The sequence below is a fragment of the Carex rostrata genome, chromosome 20 (genome assembly GCF_964058835.1).
Source record: "Carex rostrata chromosome 20, lpCarRost1.2, whole genome shotgun sequence".
Classification (NCBI taxonomy): Eukaryota; Viridiplantae; Streptophyta; class Magnoliopsida; order Poales; family Cyperaceae; genus Carex; species Carex rostrata.
The window spans coordinates 1,089,216-1,095,898 of record NC_135937.1 but is presented as its reverse complement, the minus strand read 5'-3'; positions in this window follow the sequence as shown (position 1 = coordinate 1,095,898).

The window sequence follows — 6,683 nt, the reverse complement described above, 5'->3', positions numbered from 1 at the left end:
CCTCGAATGTATGGAGGTTATTAGATGCTATCTTTACATATTTCCCAAAATGGCTTGTCTAATTTTGGCCCTTGAAACGTGGCCAGCAGTTCCAAAAATAGAAAAACGCATCGAAAATGCTTTTTTAGACTGTTTGCGACCAAAGTACGTTCACACTATGCTTCTCAAGTTGTAGATCTTCTCGCTAGCTTTCCGAAAAATGGTCATATGCCCAAAACGAAGTTACGAGTCAAAATCTATGGCCGTTTTAAGTTTAGGCTCCAGTTCTGCGTGCTGCTACAATGCGTCCACACTGAGCTCGGACTTTTTCTGTGCGACCAAAGTGCGGATTCATCGAAATCTGTGTGGCCGCACAAATTTTGATTCATAGCTCATTATATCTTTTTCAAGTTGGCGTGTGTCTAGAAATCTTTCTAAGTACTTAGTGCGGCCATATTGAATTCTGTGCGTCCGCACCAGGCATTTTTCTTTATTTTTCTTCATTTTTTTCATTTTCTGCCAAATAAAGCCGAGCAAACACAGTAACTTAATTCTAGGTGTATCTATTTTCTTTATGTTCAAAATACAAGATATTTGGTGTTATTTTGTGATAAAAATCAAATCGAATATGTATATAATTTAGGTCTATCAGGAACACTCATTGCATGGAAACATTCATTTGAGCTGATTAATTCATAGTCCACCCAACACACCATCACAGTAGTTCTCAGACATATCACCTTTGGCCAAATGATATATGTTACAAATGTGACCCGGACAATCAAATGGCGCTATGGATAGTGAGACAGGCCACTCTATGGGAGAGGTTATGTGGGAGAGGAAGTAGTTAATTTTTAACAAATACTGTTTCATTAGAGGTTTAGTTGAAAGTTTTGTTTTGATTTTAATGAGATGTAGGTTCGCCTCTGGAGGAGGATGATTTTTTGAGCAAGTGAGGTTTTTTGAGTAATGAATGCTTTATTTTAATAATGAATACCTGGCAGCCTCTGCCTGACACCCTTCAAAAAAAAATTCTTATATACACACACATAATTTGTGAAGTATATATTGTTATCGGCTTATCGCTGATTAGGTTTGTTCTTTGAAGTAACATATAATTTTGGATAAATTTCGTTGGAGGTCATTAAACTTTATTGTTCGTTATCAATTGGTTACTCAAGTTTGATTTGTTCATTTTTAGTCACTCAATTTTGTCATTTGTTCTAATTAAGTCACTCTATACTTTTCTGTTCAAAATTATAACGAAATATGCTCATTTCGTCAGTATATTGGACGGAATGAGTATATTCCGTTAATATTTTGAAGAAAATGAGAATATTTCTAATGGAAATATTTCGTTAAGATTTTGGACAGAAAAATATAGAGTAACTTGATTGAGACAAATAATAAAGTTGAGTGACTAGAAATAAACAAATCAAATTTGAGTGACTAATTCGTGACAAATTACAAAGTTTAGTGACCTCAGTGAAATTTACCCTATCATTTTTATTAAAGTTGGAACTTATCACCAGAGTGAGTTTAAGTTCGCTGTGATTCTGTAAATTGAAAAATTAAAGCAGGAAATTTAATACAATTTAAACCATTATATAATAAATAAAATTATTGATTTGTGAAATTAGATAAAATAATCCAAAGAGTGTATATATGACAAATGAGTATCACGGTAAGCATGACATGACCTAATATTATAAAAAACCTAGACTACTGCAAGAAAACAAATTGTACTGCACAAGCGTATATATATGATGTGACGTGATACTGTACGCACAAAACACAACACATGATTTTGTATTTTTGTAGTTCGGCAACGGCCAGTTTTGTTTTCTCTCGTGCAGAAAAAGAGACCGAATGGTCTGCCCCCGGGAGCAGGAAATTTCTGCTCTCAGAGTCACTGCGGGGTGGAACCGGTTACTGTTAAAGAAAATTTCTGCTCTCAGAGTCACTGCTGGTGGACCCTTATTTAAAAACAGTAACAGTACTTAAATCCTTTAACAGTAACCGGTTCCACCCCAGAGGGCAGGTGATCTGGTTCCGCAGAAAAAACCTTGTTCCTTGCATAAAAGTTGAGACTTCATTACATTTTTTCTTAACAAGTTAGAGAAAGATTTCATGTGTTTTTATTATTCCTGTGTCTCATTTAAATATTTGTAGAATTTGTTTGTCAGGAATAACTTATAAAGTAGATTTGATAAATTTTTTGGAAGCCATCAATTTTGTCCTTTGTATATAATTAGTTAGCTATTGAACTCGGATTTTCTTCACACAAACAACTGAATTTTCGTTTTCTTTTTTATTATTTATGAGGTCATTTAATTCAAGTAACATAAACATATATAGGGATAACTTTCTTCACGTAGGTAACATTTTTGTTGATATAGATATACTTTGTTTATATTAATGCGTGAGGTATTAGTTTCTAGATAGAACAGGCAACAGAATGATTTTGATTGGGACATATTAAAGTTTAGCAGTATGAAAAGAACAAATTAAAATTTATGATCAAGTTCCAACAAAGATAAAATTTTAGTCATGATTTCAGGATCAGCTTATTAACTCACAAATTTTAAAGGTAAACAAACGAAACGATAAAAATATAATTAGAAGAGCATGCATATATATATATATAGGCTAATAAACAATCGATTGTTTATAGCCTCCCGTGCAATCAAGTCATTTTTTGATTTTTAAAGTCGAAATGATCGATCCAAACCGTTAGATGTGATCTCCATATTAAAATGTGATAGGAGACCAAATTTTACATTTTTTGAAATTTTTTTACTATTTATTAAGTCACTTTGAAAATCGCTGATCGAACGGTGGCTTAACCAAACAGTAAAATCAGAAGTTATAATATGGAGATCACATTTTAATATCAAATCTACTTTGTTATATGTAAAAAAATTTCAAAAAATGTAAAATTTGGTCTCCTAGCACATTTTAATATGGATATCACATCTAACAGTTTGGATCAATCATTTGAACTTTAAAAATAAAAAAACAACTTGGGTGCACATAAAACTAGAAACAATCGATTATATATTAGCCTATCTATCTATCTATCTATCTATATATATATATATGAATGGTTATTTTTGGAGCCGAATTGCCTATATATATTGCCATGAACTGAGATGATTTACCATTGTTTGAGCCGAGGTACTATTATTAATCTCTGACTTCTTCATTAATTAGTTTGAAGTATTGGTTTTTAACGGTTACTTCTAAAACCTGCCACTTGTCACCTAGGAGCAGCTCCTTAAGATGTGCCGATTTTTTTATTTATATCCAAAACATAAATCAAATTACAAAAAATAACCACTTGGACGTTGAATCTGCAAAACTATCCAATCCGGTTACCCAGTAACCGGATTTTTTTTCTTTCCGGTTACCCAATTCCCAGAATTGAGAAAAATGTCCGGTTATTGGATAACCGGAAAAATGAGAAGGGTCCGGTTATCTGTTAACCGGATATAGGGTGGGTACAGGAAATATAGGATTTGGCCTTCTTTTTTTAAAAAAAAAACAGAATTTTTTTTATTTTTTGTATTAAAATATTAGAAATGTTGAATATATTTCTTTAAAAATAGATGGAATACAATATAATTTGATTTATTAGAAAGACTGCAACAAATAACCCGGATCAATATTTTTCAGATCGGATTTTTCACGGCTGTAAGAAAAATTAATATATTTATTTATGTGTTATTGGAAAAAAATAAAAATGCTTAGATTCCGAGTTATTGATCCCGGTTCAAAAGTCACTTCTAGATAATCTAGAAAATATTATGATCTTTCTATTACATTTAATTTATTAAAAGTTGTATCTATTTTGAAAAAAAAAACAAAAACTTTAATTTATTTAATAATTGTTATTCAAAAATAATTCTCAAAATAGATACAACTTTTAATAAATTAAATGTACTAGAAAGTTCATAATATTTTCTGGATTACTTAGAAGTGACTTTTGAACCGGGATCAATAACTCGGAATCTAAGCATTTTTATTTTTTTTCCAATAACACATAAATAAATATTAATTTTTCTTACCGCCGCGAAAAATCCGATCTGAAAAATATTGATTCGGGTTATTTGTTGCAGTCTTTCTAATAAATCAAATTATATTGTATTTCATCTATTTTTAAAGAAATATATTCAACATTTCTAATATTTTAATACAAAAAATAAAAAAAATAAAAAAATTTCTGTTTTTAAAAAAAAAAACACAAAACCGGTGCACCATTAACCGGACATATACCATACCAATTTTTTTTGCTCATTTCCGGTTAACCAATAACCGGACCCATTTCAATAATCCGGGAATTGGGTAACCGGAAAAAAAAAGAAAATCCGGTTACTGGGTAACCGAATTGGGTAGTTTTCGAAATTCAATGGCAAATTGGTTATTTTTTGTAATTTGATTTAATTTTTGGATATAAATAAAAAAATCGGTAAGATGTGACCACTCTTTGCGTCTAAACGTGAAACATGCAATAGAAAAATAATTCAAACATTTTTTAATTTTTGTAATTCTACTGGAGGTTGAAGACAATTAAGTAATTAATTGGCATCGATCCTTGCTTGTTTTTCATAAATCTCGTCACACTTATTATTCAACCTATAGTCATATATACCTAGCTAGAAAGAATTAATTAATATCTGTATAATTGGGATTTAGTTATAGTTTCCTGAATTTTCTATTTTCTTCTGTGAGTCATTCTGGAGCCAAGTCGAGCTAGGTAAAGCTTGAAACTCAGGTGTCAGGACAAGCTAATCACGAGCTGATCGAGCTGAGTCAGCTTGTTCATATATAGGTCAAACGATTTAAGAGCAAGAACTCGGTCAGATCAGAAAAAAGTCAGAAAATCTTTCTCGGGGATTTCAGGTTTTAATTTAGAGTTTTTGAATTGCTTGGGTCAAATAATTTTCGTATTTTGAGAGTAGTTGGTGGCTTGGTGCTGTCTCACACTTATGGAACATTTGCAGTACTAAAGATTTATTTTACTAATTTCGTGTGGTTGAAATCTTTAATTAATGTATGGTTATACAGGCTTTTATTTCTTGTACTTGTACTTTCAGTCTTTATTTTTTCTTTTCCTTCTTTCTGCGTGAGACCAAAAAGTGCGAGCGTCGCATGCCATTGCCATGTAGTTGGAGGTTGTAAGGGTTCCTTATTTATGATTGACATCTCCAAATGCACACCTAATAGGAGCTGCGCTAATGTAACAGAGGAGGTTTCAAATGCACCATGATCTTGTGCTCCAATATGCTCCACATTATTTATCTCCGGTTTCAAAGTCCAAACAGTTGATTCAAACCGCTCAACATGATCTTCATAATAAAATATGATTGGAGACCAAATTTCATATTTTTTAGAATTTTTTCTAACTTTTTTTTTACATAGGTACAATATCACTTTTTCAGATGGTCCAGAATCTCCTTAAAACAATGATTTTGTATCTATCTAAAAAAATAGTAAAAAAATCTAAAAAATATATAATTTGGTCTCCAATCATATTTTATTATGAAGATCATGTTGAGTGGTTCGGATTGACTGTTTGAACTTGAAAACGGATCGAGATAGAGAATATGGAACATATTGGAGTACAAAATCATAATGCATTTGATGAACCCTGTAATTAATATGCATATTAAAACTTTTCTTTTAATACCCAGTTATATATATCTTCACTTTTGAAAGTCCATATATACAATCCATCCAATCCATTCAACAGAATCTTCATATTTTAATATGTTTGGAAATCAAATTTTATATTTTTTGAAATTTATTTACTATTTTGTTAGAATAATTTTTGAAAATGGTTGTTTTTCAATGGCTCGGAATTTTGTGAAAACAACAATTTTGTACACATCTTAATAAAATAGTTAAACAATTCCAAAAAATGTAAAATTTGTCTCCAAGCACATTTTTAATATGGAGATCAAGTTGAACGGTTTGAATCGACCGTTTGGCCTTTGAAATATGAAGATATGAGCGTGTATTAAAAGAGAAGTTTTAACATGCATATTACATTAGCCCAGCTCCACCTATTTGTATAAAAACATTGGTGTAATTAACTGTCACGAAAATAATATTCAAAAGGAAAATTAAAATGACCCCAAGAATTAATATCGCCTTAATTGACATTGTGATTTATTTATTTTTCAATTATTATTTCGTTTGCAAACAACATGTTAGCATCACTAGATTGATTGGCATTACTTCAGACCTAAATAATAAAAAGGTCAGAAGGCAAAGTAGACAGGATAACAAATACATCGCTACATATCTCATATTTTCATGTAGTGATGTACCATCACAACCTCAAAAACCCTAAACCCTAGAAAGCCTCAAAAAGCCACTTTTAAGGCATGAAGAGCACCAACCATCACTTTCCAATAAATTTAGATGTCCTCTCTCTCTCTCTCTCTCTCTCACCATGGGTGACAGGGGAGAGTGTTGGCCACCCCAATCCCTTCACTTCCAAGCTTGTCATTGGCTTTATTTATCTCTTTTCTTCAAAAGAAAAGTAGAAGAATGTGTGAGAGAAATAAAGTTTGATGAGGAACCAAAAGCAGTTCATCTTTAGTCTTTCATAGGTTGACATTTCACAGTTTGCTTTTTGGATTATCTCAAACTGATCACATCCTCTGAAGATACCAGGAGCTACCTTTTACATAATTCTT